This window comes from Dasypus novemcinctus, chromosome 10 (genome assembly GCF_030445035.2).
Source record: "Dasypus novemcinctus isolate mDasNov1 chromosome 10, mDasNov1.1.hap2, whole genome shotgun sequence".
Taxonomy (NCBI): domain Eukaryota; kingdom Metazoa; phylum Chordata; class Mammalia; order Cingulata; family Dasypodidae; genus Dasypus; species Dasypus novemcinctus.
The window spans coordinates 32,794,276-32,809,598 of NC_080682.1; the positions used below are offsets into that span (position 1 = coordinate 32,794,276).

The window sequence follows — 15,323 nt, forward strand, 5'->3', positions numbered from 1 at the left end:
TCCAATATAAACTCTGATAGTGAAATTGAGATTCCCATAAAGGTTGGAGAAGATAAAGGAAATATGAATATTACTAGAACTAATAAATAATGTGTCCTTTTTAAATCAGAGAGTCTGCTAAGTGTGGTATCTGATCTGAGTCTTTTATAATAACTAGGTAAATAATGTTATTTCTATGTTATATAAAAGGAAATTTAGTCATAATCAAAACTGATAATTCCTAGCATTTGGATTTAAGTCCAAAGTGATCTGATTTCTAATTCTGAGCTCTAATCATTATGTTATTTTACCTCATCAGACCCTGGTGCTGTGATGTGTCTACACACTGGATGTGATGAGAAAGGAAGTTCTGATTCAGTCCAGTTCTGGAAAGCTTAGTTTCTACCATCAGGGTAAGCAGGATTTACCCCTCAGACAAGACCAAAATGCGGCAGCTGAACAGGAAAGAAATGTTGGAGAAAAAGAGAACATCTCCTAATGTTTATTCCTACCTTTGGCTCCATCCTGATGACCAGCTGAAATACAGTATAAACAGCTTTGATTTGGGAATTTCCTCATGGCTACAGGAAATTTAGACTTAATGCAAAGACAGCCTCTACGTGAATGGGCCATGCTTCAATTTACTACTAAACGATTCTAAAAATGTAAATTAACTTACTAAGTCCTGTCAAATAGCCCTAAATAATAATAATATTTATTTGGAGAAACACCAAATGATAACATGTGAAAACATCAAGCTAGTGTGTTTTGAATAGAAAATGCTTGGGAAATATTTTCTTATTTAAATGGAAATAAATGTTTACATAGAAGACATGCCCACTAATATAACATTGTTGGTTGTAATTTTTTAAATCCTGGGCAACCTGTCACCTTGGTAAATTACTCAACTTCTCTTTGCATCAATGTCATCTTCTGCAAAATATATAGTTGGAAAAGAAATGTTTGTATAGAGGAAGAAGAGATGCATGACATCGTTCTTCATGTCAAAACTTCTTTGCAAGAAGACAGTGAAGAACAATGCAAAACAAAAATTTTTGAAATAAATATTTGCCAAGTGAAAATACATAGATAGTAAGGAAATCTTTCAAAAACAAATACAAAATAAGATATTTTCATCCATACAAAAGCAAAAAAAAATCATCAGCAGACACACAGTATGAAATATTAAAAAAGACATATGTACTGGCAGAGGGAAAGTGATCTGATTTGAGGGTGTGTGCATATGTGTATGTGTAGAAAACACCTATGTGTTCATTATGACTAAAAATACAGTCCTATTTTAGGGTTGAGGTTGATCTACTTAGAGTTTCAATCTATAGTACAGGAAGCAAATAATTCTGGCAGATTATTATTTGTTTCATCAAAAATGTATATATCTCCATTGCAATTCCTCTGCTATTTACAGATTTTTTTAAATCTAAATGTGTATTGGATTCATGGTGTGATAAACAATTGTGACAGACTTCATTGTGGTCAGCCTAATACAGAACATAGACATATAGAAACTCTCATTTGCCACATTACACTACTCATCTACTTTCTCACCGTGGTAGGCAACCTACTCATTGGAATGACAATCACCACCACCCATCCCCAAGATCCCCCATGTTTTTTCCTATATTTTTGTCCTTCATAGATAGCTCTTTTACTCCTTCCATGGCCCCCTGAATGATATTTGACTTATTCTCTGAGAGAATAATGATCTCCTTCCATTGGTACCTGACTCAGGTTTGTGCAGAGAATTTCTTTGTGGGAGTTGAGATCATCCTGCTTCTGGTGATGGCCTATGATGCTACGTGGCCATCCTCAGTTCCTACACTACAAGATCACAAAGAACCAGCTGGTGTTGGCCTCTTGATGGTCTTGCCCTGGGCTGTTAGATTTTGGCATAGTCTGATCCACCATGTGATTTATCATGTGGTTACACTTCTGTGGCCTTAAAGCCATTGACCATTTCATGTGTGATCTTTATTATCTGCTGAAGATCTCCTGCACTGACACTCACATCTTTGGAATCATTATGTCACTGACAGTGGGTACACACTCCTTTACAATACTTAGTGCAGTCACCCCTCGGGCTGAAGTGTGGTTTGCTGGCCTGGCGAGGGGCGGCGGCCGCCGTAGGCCTATTCCAAACCGCTGCCCCCATAATAGGGTGGTTGGTCGGGCCCACCGCCACCCCTGAAGGAAGCTCGGCATGGGCGCAGAGTGCCCTCGGGTCTCCCCTTCTCGGCAGCCATGCTTCCGCGGCGGCCCCTCCTCCCGGATGGCGCCACACGATGCCTGTGGGGTGGCACCCTTCTTCTTCTTTCTCCCTGCGCAGGCGCAGGGTGGAAAATTCCAGTCTGCCCTTTTCCCCTCCCCCGACAGCAGCAACAGCCAGGCTTGGGTGGAAAAATCCAGTCTGACCTTTTCCCTCCCCCCGACAGCAGCAACAGCCAGGCGTGGGCGGGAAACTCAAGTCTGCCCTCTACCCCAGCAACAGCAGCCACCAATCCCTAAACCCTGCCACTTCCCCCAGCAACAGCAACAGCCAATCCCTAACCACCACCCCTCCCCCATCCAGTACCGCCCACTGACCTTTCGCCGGCAACCAATCAGAACAGGGCGTGGCTTCGACCAATCAGCCTTCCCCAGCCCCTATAAAACTGTTGCCTCTCCCTCAATAAAGTGGACTTGCGTGTTTACCTTGTCTCCGCGGTTGTTCTTCTGCCATGCGCCCTCCAGTCCTGAGAGCCCCCGACAAGGGCCTGGCCTCCCTTGTCCCCACTTCATCGCCTGCTTCTCCGGGCGACCCCTTCGTCGCCGGCTTCGCCAGGCGACCCCATCAGCCGAACCGCGCAACCCCTGTGAGACCGACCCCTCATCTGCTGCCGGACCGACCGCTTGTTCCAAGTGGGACCGACCCCTCGTCCTAAGCTGGACCAACCCCTCGTCCGCAGCCAGACCCCACCTCTACCGACCAAGCAAACCGTCGCAACTTAGCACTTCCTGTGTATCCTCTCCCTCCACGGAACTCACTGCTCTGAAGAGTATCAGAAGCCTCTCTACCCAGTACCACTCATAATATTACAGTCATCTTATTCTTTTCTTTTCTTTTATTGCTTTTTTTTAAAGATATATAGATCACAAAAAAATGTTATATTAAAAAATGTAAGAAGTTCCCATATATTCCACACCCCACCTCACCCCATTCCTCCCATATCAACAACCTCTTTCATCATTGTGGCACCTTCATTGTATTTGGTGAATACAATTTGGAGCACTGCTGCACCACATGGATTACAGTTTGCATTGTAGTTTACATTCTCCCTCAGTACATTCAGTGGGTTATGGCAGGATATACAATGTCCAATATCTGCTCCTGAAATATCATATAGGACAACTCCAAGTCTTGAAAATGCCCCCACATCACATTTCTTCTTCCCTTCCCTGCCCTCAGCAACTACCGTGGCCACTTTCTCCACATCAATGCTACCATTTCTTCCATTCCTAGTCATGACAATTCTCTAATAGAATACCAGTAAGTCCACTCTAATCCATATTTTATTCCTCCATCCTGTGGACCTTGGGATGGTGATATCCACTCCACCTTTAAATCGAGAGGGGGCTTAGATCCCACATGATGGATGGATGCGATTCTCCTGCTTGCAGTTGTAGGTACTTTTGGTTCCCTGGTGTGGTGGTTGACCATCTTCACCTCCCTGGTAACTGACCTGGGTAAGTCCAATGAATTGGAGAATAGGAGTTGCAACTCTGTGGAGCCTCAGGGCCCACTGGCACATGGCCAGTCCAGAGATTCAAATCTCCTGAGTATCCCAGTATCAACTTTATTCTTTTCACTCTGTATATTTGTTTATGGTCAATCCATGTCCTCCTTACCATGTTTCATGCTATAATAACACCTTCATTAAACCTTTTAATTTACTCCCTCATAAATGCAGAAGTGAAAAATGCCATGAGGAAGCTCTGGAGCCACAGAGTGATCTTTGGTAACATTAATGTGAATGGATAATATAAAAACAAAGTATAATCATATTGTTTTTTAAAGTTTGGCTGATACAAAGAGAAAGATCTTGAAGTCAAATATGGGTTTAAGTACATGCTATCTGAAAATCAACCCGAAATTTTTAATGTTTTCTCTTTCATAAAATACCAATATTTGATGAGATAATGATAAAGTCTTCCAATCAAAAACCTCTTGGCATTTACAAATTATTGATAAAGGAATTTTGCTAATTGATAAAATCGTTTCACATGTTTAGATAACCCATTACTTTATTCAATAGAACAATTCTTTACACAACTTCAAGGATGCTACATATAACCCATAGCACAAGGGATAAAAATATTAAACTAAATTTATGACGGTTAAATATTTTGTTGAAAATTCATCCTTTTAATCCCAACTGCTAGAGTCAGGGAAGAATATATATTTTGAGAGAGAAGGCTCAATCAGAAATGAATGGGTTTGAAGTAATGAAGGAAAGTCATTACAGCAGCACTCATCACAAACCAATGCTGCTGTGTTGCCCAACCCACAGGATATAATTTCCACTGTAATCTAGGCAATTTAGAGAATAAAATTGGTCTGTAGTCAAGGAAGGATATGGAATTATTCCAGGTACAGCTATAGAGAAATCTTGCACATGATATTCAGTTAGAAGACAAATATGGAGATATTTTCTGTCAAAATAAATCTGCACTGTAATTCTCCTCCAAAACTGCTTTGATGGGATGAATTTGAGCCTTAGCTAGTAGGAACAACAGCAGCAGATGGAAAAGAGTTGTTGATATCTCCGTATTCAAGAAGAAAAGTCTGGACATTTAACTTTTTATATGAAATAGCAAACAAATTGCAAATCAGTAAAATGATGTAATATTTGAGATGTTGAAATTTCCATTGTAATTCTAAGAGAAAGAACACAGAAAAAGATTCAAATCAGGACAAGAAAAGAGTCCTGGGTTTCTTAGTAATTTCACAGGGATCCTCATAAGGGCTGAATTAACACTAATTACTCAAAGGTATGCTTTTATCTCATCTTAAATGTATTATATACAGATTAATATTCAAAAGTCTTCTAAATGATTAAATCCAATAAGGAAGTCAGTTTTCTCAGAGGTGGCTGATCCATTTGCTGATCACCAAATAACCACGTGGTTTCACAATATTTTCAGCTCCTTTGTATCTATGTATTAATAGGACTACAATGCAAGCTGGTAAAATGATGTGTGCCTCACTCATGAAAATAATTTAGGAGCTAGGGTAAAACTATCCAGCTCAAAAATGCCCCCACGTCTCATCTCTTCTTCCCTCTACCTGCCCTCGGCAACTACCATGGCCACTTTCTCCATATCAATCCTATAGTTCTTCCATTACTATTCACAATAATTCTGTAGTAGAATACCAGTAAGTTCACTCTAATTCATATTTTATTCTTCCATCTCTTGGACCCTGGGTTGATGATGTCCACTCCACCTCTATATCGAAAGGGGGCTTAGATCCTGCATGGTTGAGGGATGCGATTCTCCTGCTTGGTTCCCTGGTGTGGGGGTTGACCAACATTACTTCCCTGTTAGCTGACCTGTGTAAGTCCATCAGAAATTTTTCCCTGATGCAGCAAGCCTGGAAGACATGTTAAAATGACAGGACCACGCAACAAAGCAAACTGGATTATTAACTACTCAAACCACAATTGCCGTAGAGGATCATACAATAGTCAGTGATTTTGCCTGAACAAGAAAGAAAATTATTTCTTTTAAAGCCATGTCGGTTTTGGAATTCATTTGTTACCACAGCAAAGCACATTTTATCCTTACTAATATATTGGCTACCTTTATCTTTCCACAGATATATAAATATTAATAATAGATTACTAATCTGTTATTAATTTGTGAACAGATTAACAAAATTTATGCTAGTACCTTGATTCACAAATAGTGTAGAATGGATGAATACTATCCTTGCAAAACAAAACATGATTAAAGCCATACTACACTAGCTGAAGAAGTTTAACTATAAATTTATACCTCAGACTTTTATCCCATTACGTAAAATGTAAGGCAATGCTGACATAATATTTTAGTGACAGAAACCCTGCCAAGCAAACAGGTTGACTAAAGTTACAAATGAAGAAGTGAAGACGTGTTTCACTGGATCCTCAAGGACTCTTTTTTGCTCAAAGAAGTTTTCTAGTGGTGAATGTTTTTGTGGGTGGAAAGGATGTCAATCCCTATTCTTCACCATTTTCTTAAGTACTGGACCAGCCTAAAATCAATGTGTCAAGTGAAGTACGCCAAGTGTGTGGATTCCTGGCTTGTTTGCAAATGAGTCCATATCAGAGGCTGAGGGAGAAGGAATAAAATTGGAGCCATCCGCCCTACAGAGTTTCTTTTCTTTCTCCTCAGAGGTATCTTTTACAATGAGACTTGGCTAAGTGTTATTTGTGACCTTCTTAATGACTTCTGCATAAAACATTATCATTCAAAATGCCATATATCAATAAATGCCATATATCAATAAAATGGGGAAAAAAATTGTCCCTAACGCTATTTCCACATGATTCTCCAACCTTAGTGTAGAAGAAAGTGCTCTCTTCTTCCAAATGGGTTAAGATATACTTTCTCTTAGGCACCATTGCAAAAATTAAAATTGCAACATATCTGTGTCTTTAAATCACTCAACTAGAAGATGAGAGCTGCTGGGAATCTTGATTCCTAACTCCTCTACATCAATCATTTATTAAAATGGCTTACTCTCCCAGATAAAGAAATGACATTTATTTTTTATTTTACATTAAATTGCATTTTTAAAAATACAAGGAAAATCTTATAAATTTACTCACGTTTTTACCAGGTTTGGTTCTCTTCATTCATTTATATAGATCCATATTATAACCTAGAATCCCTCTCCTTTCCCCTGAAGGATATCGTTTAAGATATTTTATAATGTAATTCTGAAGCTGATGAATTCTTTTAGCTTTTGTATGCATGAAAACATCAATGTTTGGGGTTTAATTTTGAAAGAACTTCTTCCTGTGTTTAAAATTACAGCTTGACATTTCTTTAGAAGTTTTTTTTTCTTTTACAAGATGTTCTTCCATTTGCTTGCACTGGTTCCCACAAGAACAGTGTCCTTTGAATATTCTTCCTGTACACAAGTTTATTTTTTGCAAACATTGCTAAAAAGGAAACTGAGACACAGAGGTGTTATTTAATTTCTCCAGGATCACAAAGAATTAAAAAAATGATAACCAACTCCTCTATATTAGTGGGTGTGTCTACCATGCAAATATTTTTGCAATTTAATCCAGAAAATATTTTCCAAGCATTATTAATACATAACATATTTGTTTGATGATTTCACAAGCTATATTTTGGTATTTCTCCCAATAACACTATTTCTTTAAGGCTCTTTTACTGGCTCAAGCAAGTTAAGTAATATTGATAGAGTTGTATAATCAGTAAGGAGAGGAATTGTGAAACATATGCAGCTTCATGTCTTAAGGGTATTACCTAGAATGTTAGCATGGCCCATTCATGTAGATGATGTCCATGTTCCTAAATCTAAATTTCAGCATAAACTTTTCTTCAGCCATTCAGACATCAACAAATCCAAGAATCAAAGTATTTGGAATGTCCTTATGGAGCCAAAGGTATGAAAGGAGATAAGAAAAGTTCCTTTCTCTACCCTCATTTTCATGGCCAGCAGCTGCAAAAAGATCTGTCTGAGGAGTTAATCCTATTTCCCCCTCGTGGTAGAACCAAAGCTCCTAAAGAATTCTGAAATGCTCTGTCAGCTCTTTCTTTCCCACAACATCCAGCATGTAAGACACATCAGAGTACCAGCGTCTGATGAGATAAAATAATTTCATGAACAAAGAGTTTAGGATTAGAAATCATATCACTCTGGATTTAAATCAGAGCAATGTTAATTATTAGCTTTTGTCCTTGGCCAAAGTGCCATATGGAGAGTAAGATAATAATAATAATATCTCTCTTATGGGGATTGTATGGGACTCAGATGATTTACCTTATGTAGTAGACTGACTAATTTATGAAAGTGCTTACAATTTATTAGTTCTCATGGTATTAACATTTGTTTTATCTCCTACAACTTTTTCAGGAAATCTCAATTTCGGTGTCATATTTGTTTAATGGAGAGATCAAACACACATAAAATATTTCAGAACTGCAGGCATTTATGAATCTGTATTCAATACTTCAAAACATAGCTGTTCTTCTCTCCTATGTTCTACATTTGATCATAATACAAACATTCCTATGATAAAAGTAGATAAGCTCCATACATGAGTTGACACAATTCTTGTCAGAACCTGAGTTCATCACAACATGAGCTCTCTTTTTCTGTATAAAATATGACAACAGACAACAAAGTGTTTGCTCTATGCCAAATGCCATTTAAGCTTATATGCATTATCCCAAATAGCTCCACTATGATCCCATGGGAAGAGTTTCGCATCATGTCCTTTGCATATATGGGAAAGGAGGCATAATGAAGCTGAGAAATTTTCCAAAGGTCACTTAGACAGTAAGTAAAATAGCCAGACCCAGGAGATGCGGTTTATTGTACTCCAAAGCTCTTGCTCATAAGCATGACTCACACTTTAAATATTTGACAGCAGTGTCTCTAAAATACATGTGCTATCTTCAGGTCAGCAACAAAACAAAGTTTTTCACTAAGCTAGATGTTTCACTTATCTTGATCGGTCCTCCTTATAATTCTGAGACAGCTTTTCTAGGATTGTTTTATGTGTTCTGATAAGCTCATGCATCCTTATTACCAGGACAAGAACATGCTGTGCCCTACTCCCAGATTTTAATATCACCTCCTAACCACAGCCATAGAGAGACTTCTACCTACCCAGTTATTTCTACTCCTTCCACCCAAACCATTGTTGTGACAGATGTTACTACCAAAAGAGACAACAGGACAAAGTGGACTTGCTGCCATTCTGCTGAACCTGCTAATTCTAATCCTCTGAGAATGGAAAGTCCAGAGCTTTCCTTACTCCTTGGCTTGAGCAATATCCATTTAAATATTTCCCCATAATTATGTATGAACATACTGATAAGGACAGACTCCGGGGATATCTGAGCCTAGAGACCACTCGACATAACCAATCACAGAATATAGGTGCTGTTTGTCTCTAAATTTCCAAACCATTTGGATCCTAACTTAAGGGCCAAAGAGCTATTTCCAGGATGAACATTGGTTTATTAAGGAAAAAAAAGTATTAAAAGATCTGAATTCAGGGATCTGCTACTCCAGTGTAACCTTTATTATTGCTAAATATGTTACTTGCTATCCCTAAATTTTCTGCTTTAATGTAGTTTGGTATTTTCAGGTCTATAAATCAGGTTAGTTTTGATTGAGTAATTTCTATAGTATAATTTACCTTGCATCCTAGAACCCAAGAATCAAAAATGTGTTGGAAAAAGAACATGGAGAGATGGCTTCCAATGACAAATTCAATTTCTTTTGAAGCCTAGAGATTTGGAAGTTTTGAATAAAGAAATTCATATCGGATCTGAGATGCTTGTAGTCCACATTCACAGGATGTTGACAAGTAAAAATAAATGCAGTACATTAACTCTTATTTATTTGGGAAGTCACTCTGGACAATTATTTTTAGTGAATAGCTGAGGAAACATATACTATGCCTAATGGACGAACTTGCAAAGCAGCATTTAATGATGGGTAAATGATTGTAAGTCCATGCAAAGTGTTCTCTAAAAATAAGATGCCTTGTCAGAGATTGAACCTGTTACTTATTCAAATGCATTCAGAGAGGTAGGTACAAATGAATTCCTTGTTGATATTTTTCTTTCTAGGTGAAACTAGAGTTCAATTTACAGGTAAATTGTATGTTAACATATTTTCTACTATCTCAGAATTTTATGAATAATGACCATATAGTCATTATTTTATGAATAATGACCATTAACATTTCTTAGAAAATAAGTCACTCAAGTTGTTATAGTCACAGACCTGAAATAAGAAAATAAAACTTCTTTAATTAAATTTTTGTACTTACTACAAAGGCATTATATTCTCTCTATATAATAAATTAGATCAGAAAACTTATGAAAGTCATCCATGAAATTGCCCTTAATACCATAATTCATATAGCACTGTTTATCTTAATAAATGCTTTAGATACCTTTCCATGTACATTTTATAATTTATACAATTGATAGTCTAAGATATATGACATATTATAGCTTACATTTTCCACTCAGTACTATATCAAAAGTTCTTTTCCACATCATTAATTCTTCTTACACTTCACTGTCCACCGGATATTTATAATTCCGTACCCCAATTCGTTTAATAGTTATCTTTGAGTAGACATTTGAGTTGTCTGCATCTTTTCACTATTATAAAAATGTTATGAAATACAAACTACCTGCATAACTTTTGCCCATTTTTTAATATCTAGAATAAATTCTTGGAGTAAGGAATATTCAACTAAGGGACATAACTTATTATTATAAATCCCTTATTACAAAAAGTGAAATTCATTTGCAGAATATTCTAAACCAACATACATTACAAGCCCTAGATTATATCCTTGACAGTTAGCCTGTTAAAATATTTCACATTTTGAAGTTTTTGCTATTTTAAGAAATAGAGTTTCTTTTTCTCTCTATTTTTTAAAAATGTTACATTCAAAAACTACAAGAGGTCTTCATATACCCCCTACACCCCTCACCCCACTCCTCCCACATCAACATAGGACCTCTTTCATCATCATGGGACATTCATTGCATTTGGTGAATACATTTTGGAGAACTGCTGCACCACATGGATAATGATTTACATTGTAGTTTACACTCTCCCCCAGTCTACCCAGTGGGCCATGGCAGGACATACAATGTCCAGCATCTGTCCCTGCAGTACAACCCAGGACAACTCCAAGTCCTGAAAATACCCCTACATCATATCTCTTCTTCCCTCTCCCAACCCTCAGCAGCTACCATGGCCATTTTCTCTACATCATTGCTACCATTTCTTCCATTACTAATTACAATAGTTCCATCATAGAATATCAGTAAGTCCATTCTAATCCATACTCTATTTCTCCATCCTGTGAAACAGTTATGTAAACTCCACCTCTGTATCAAGAGGGAGCTTAGATTCCACATGGATGATCCACGTGGAATATAAGAAATAGAGATTCTTAATGCCTTTTTATTTCCTGAAATTACATTTTCAATAGCATTGCCTTTTTTAGTAAATGACATGAGCAGACTTTTTTGTAAATACTTTTTTACACAAATAGTTGTTGGTTATACTTTTTGCAATTATTTTCAAGTGTATTCCATATCTTATGTAGCTGAAGGTATCATATTTGTTCTAAGTTTTGTACATTTTTGCTTGACAATTTCTTCCTCTTTAGGAAATCAAATACATATTTATCTCATTCTTTTCTAATTTTGAGCAGATTTATGTTTTTATTCAAGAGTTTGATACACGTTATTTTCTTTTTTGTTTTTTTCGTATTTTTGTTGCTAATATAAAGAAAAATCTTATGTTGCTTTGAAAATGTCTAAGAATTATTGAAACTTTTATTACCCCCAGTGCTATAGTTATATTCTTTTCAATATTCTTTAAATTGATGCTTTTTTAGGAATTCACAATACTTGATTCTTATTCACCTTATATGTGTTCATCTCTTTTAGTAGTATATTTTCTAAATAGCAATAAACTTTTGAATTTATTTCTCAAATCCAATATTTTTCTATTTTCCGATGTATCAATTTCTGCATTCAAACTTTATCTAATATAACTGGAAGTATTTCTAATTTCTTGTGATGAGATTAGGTCATTTATAGTCTTTCTTATTTAATTTTTTTTCCTCTTGAGGTTATATTAAGCAAATATTCAAAGAGAATATTAATGTGCATATTTTTTCTTTTATCAATTATTTGGAGAATATTTTTACCATTAGGTTGCAATTTTTTTCATTTTTTATTACCTTTTTTTAAAAAAGGCACATAGATCTCACAAAATGTTATATTAAAAAATATAGGAAGTTCCCATGTACCCCATTCTCTACATTACCCACTTTTCCCACGTCAATGACTTCTTTCATTAGTGTGGTACATTCATTGCATTTGATGAATATATTTTGGAACTTTGCTACACAGCATGGATTATGGTTTGCATTGTAGTTTACACTCTCCCGCAGTCCATTCAGTGGTTATGGCAGGATATGTAATGTCCTACATCTGTCCCTGCAATATCATTCAGAACAACTCCAAGTTCCCAAAATGCCCCCATACCACTCCTCTTTTTCCCTCTCCCTGCTTTCAGCAAGTCCTGTGGCAACCGTCTCCACATTAATGATATAATTTCTTCTATTGTTAGGATCACAAAAATTCTATAGTAGAATACCAGTAAATCTACTCTAATCCTTATTTTATTCCTCCATCCTGAGTATCCTGGGATAGCAGTTGTGAAGTGAAGGGAAAAGATGGGGTACAGGGGTCTTATTGAGTTGGGGTTTCTAGGCTTGAGGGGGGCTAAGTTTGGGAGGATTTGGTCAGATTGTTTAAGGAATGGGGGGATGGGATGGGTTGGGGGGAAAGCAAGTCTCAGGTATGTGGTTCAAACTATAATGTTGAGAACCACTCTTTAGAAAATATAATAAGGAAGGGTTACTGGAGGTTGCAAATTTTGACATAAATACAGCAATGTTTTTCAATTCTTCTATGCCCTTTGTTATTATTCCTACATCATATATGAAAAAGTTTAGGCTCAGTAATACAAAGGCCCATACAAACTTCACATGGCTACTAATCACTGAAAACAGAATACAGAAATACTCTATTCTAAATAATATGCTCCATCCAATGAATAACGGTGCTTTTGTTCCCTCATTTTAAAGTATCTATTGTCAGAACATATTCAGAGAACATTTCATAATCTTCCACAAAATGAGTATTGATTCGCAAAGTACCTCTGAAATCTAAATATAACTGAAGTTCCACAATAGTGCATTCAGAAGTTTCAAATGCATTAGGGATCTAATCCCTAATGCATTGCATCACACTGTCGGTTTTATTCTCTACAGGATACCATGCCTTGAAAGCTACTTTGAAAAAGAATCTGCGGTATTTTTGCACAATTCTCTTTCAATGTCGCAGAAGCTCACAAACTTAACTGTCAGAGTGTATCTTACTGCAGCCTCAAATACCAGCCATTTGTGTTGATTTTAAAATTACTACCTCATCCCTAATTTCACCTTGAAATCACTTGATGTTTTCTATTCACCCTTAAACAAGGTAAAATTAGCAAGGATAACCAAATCTGCAGCTTAGCCTTATCAGCTGGTGTGATGAGAAGGTAAAAGTGGGAAATAGACCTGATAATTCAAGTCTCTGCTCCTCCTTCTTTCTATACTTGTTTTTTTTTTGTTTTGTTTTGTTTTGTTTGTTTGTTTTTGTTGTTTATTTTTAAAGGCAGTGATCAAAAAGGATCCAACCACGTAAAATTGCAGGAGATGTGCCTAGCATTATGACAGTCATAAAAATATGCTTTGTGCATTTGCATTCAGAAGAGGTATTTGCGTTTAGTATGTAACAACTAATATGGACTAATTTATCAGCTTGGGACTTCCAACAGTCTTACAGGAGCAAATAACTGGGAAAGATATATTATTTGCTTGACCAAAATTTTTCTATCACCATTGCAATCCTTGTACTATTTGCAGATAAATCTTTCACCCAAATGACAAATAGGATTCATGAAGCAATGAACAACATGACAGAATTCATCCTGCTTGGCCTGATACAGAACCCAGAGCTGCAGAAACTCTTGTTTGTAGTGTTTTTACAGTTATATATTTAATCACTCTGGCAAGCAACCTACTTATTTTAGTGACGGTTACCACCAGCCCAGCCTTGGGATACCCCATATATTTTTTTCTGTCTTTCTATCTTTCATAGATGTATGTTGCTCTACTACTGTGGTTCACAAAATGATATTGACTTACTTGCTGAGAAAAAAAATTATCTCCTTCAATGGATGCATGATTCAAGTTCTTGCAGAGCATTTCTTTGTGGGAGTTGAAATCATCCTACTTATGGTGATGGCCTATGACCACTACATGGCCATCTGAAGGACCCTGCACTACATGATTACAATGAACTGGTGGGCTTGTGGCCTCCTAGTGGTTGTGTCCTGGACTGGAGGATTTCTTCATGGTCTTATTCAAATCCTTTTCATTGTGTGGTTGCCCTTCTGTGACCCCAATGTCATTGACCATTTCATCTGTGATCTTTACCTTCTATTGAAATTAGCCTTTACTGACATATCTTTGGACTTTTTGCCGTTGCCAACAGAGGGCTACTTTGTATGCTCAGTTTTTCTATTCTTCTCACCTCCTATGTCCTAATCCTTTGCTCCCTCAGAACTTACAGCTCTGAAGGACAACAGAAGGCCCTGTCCACCTATGCCTCCCATATTACTGTGGTCTTCTTATTCTTTGTGCCTTGTATTTTTTAGTACATTCAGCCCATGACCAACTTCCCTATTGATAAAGCAGTGACTGTATTTTACACTATAATAACACCCTTGTTAAGCCCTTTAAACTATACTCTCAGAATTGCAGAAATGAAAATTGTCATGAGGAAGCTCTGGAGTCTAAATGTCATCTTTTGTAATAATATGAATAAACTAACTAAGCAATAGGTCTAGTACTTAAGAAAAAGTTTAAACAAAAATGTCTGATGGATAACTACTTTGTTTAAAATTCATGGTTTTAATGCCAACTGCTAAAGTCACGATGGCCTTATTATTGAGAGAGTTAAGGGCGAACCAAAAATGAATGCATATGAAGATGAGAGAAAGTCATAAGGCAGGACTCATCCAAAATTAATATTACTCTATTGCAAGACTTGAGGAACACGATTTCCATCTGGGAAAATCTGGGAAGGATATTCCATAAATTGTTATTTATGACTAAAGCCAAGGAGGGAAATAAAATTATTCCATTTACAGCCATAGAATAAACTTGCACATGGTATCCCCAGATATAATATATATGTGGAGCAGTTTCTTTCTTTCTCTTTTTTTTTAATTCGGCAAGTGAGTTGTTAAACACTCCTTAGCAGATTCTGACTTCACATTTTCTTTCAAAAATACCTACAGAGCACTTCACCTCAAAAATAAATAAAAATCTTATTAGATGGATTTGTATCTTAACTAATAGGGTCAGAAGTAGCTTATAAAAGAATAAAAGTAATTGGTACAAAAGAAAGACTTTATCATATCTCAGTAATCAAGACAGAGAGTC

General features: G+C 36.6%; 1 pseudogene; it reads left to right on the forward strand.

The window, feature by feature from the left end:
- Positions 1-13,780: 13,780 nt before the first annotated feature.
- Positions 13,781-14,719, forward strand: LOC139439920 (olfactory receptor 4C5-like; annotated as a pseudogene).
- The last annotated feature ends 604 nt before the right edge of the window (positions 14,720-15,323 follow it).